The sequence below is a fragment of the Chanos chanos genome, chromosome 5 (assembly GCF_902362185.1).
Source record: "Chanos chanos chromosome 5, fChaCha1.1, whole genome shotgun sequence".
NCBI classification, from domain to species: Eukaryota; Metazoa; Chordata; class Actinopteri; order Gonorynchiformes; family Chanidae; genus Chanos; species Chanos chanos.
Window position 1 is genome coordinate 47,698,480 of NC_044499.1, and position 701 is coordinate 47,699,180.

A 701-nucleotide genomic window follows, 5' to 3' on the forward strand; every position below is an offset into this window, starting at 1 on the left:
AGGAAGACACTGCTGCATTTTCAAACCAGCCGCAAGCTTTGTGCAATCCCATTATTAAACACAACGGGGGGATTTCTCATCTGTCCTTGCTCTGCAAGTCCATATAAATATGAGCTTTCCCCACACCATACAGGCTTACAAACTGGAGTATGGTAAATACTGCATAATGTTCTAATTAACCGTGTGTTATGTAAGATGTGTTGGTCCCATTTTATATGAAATTGTTTAAAAGCCTTTGAAATTATATGTGAAAGACAAAAGAATGTATGATGTAATCACTTCATTGGTATATTTTAACACATTAATTATGGCTGCAGACTACATATCTATATAGTAACATAAACCCTTCCCCTAATCCTAACTCATGTTTACTTTTATGAATTTAGCAGATGCTTTCATCCAAAGCAACTTTGATGAGAACAATAGCTATGCATTGGCCGGGAATCGAACCCGGGCCTCCCGCGTGGCAGGCGAGAATTCTACCACTGAACCACCAATGCCTGGCAGCAAGCTTTCAAACCATTGTCCTCAGCTATTAATTCTTAACTGTAACCCAGCATACATTCTGCAATCTTTATTTTCACAAGTTCAGCCCTCTTAATGATTTTCACTTAATATGTGCTTATAAGTGGTTGTCCTTTATCTATATTGTTGTGAAAGTAGTAGCATTCGCATTATATTTCTTTCATTTGAAGTGGGAT

General features: G+C 37.7%; 1 non-coding gene across 1 annotated transcript; it reads right to left on the bottom strand.

The window, feature by feature from the left end:
* Positions 1 to 429: 429 nt before the first annotated feature.
* Positions 430 to 500, bottom strand: trnag-gcc (transfer RNA glycine (anticodon GCC)). The gene has a single exon. It is a non-coding gene; the product is annotated as a tRNA-Gly (tRNA).
* Between the last annotated feature and the right edge of the window lie 201 nt (positions 501 to 701).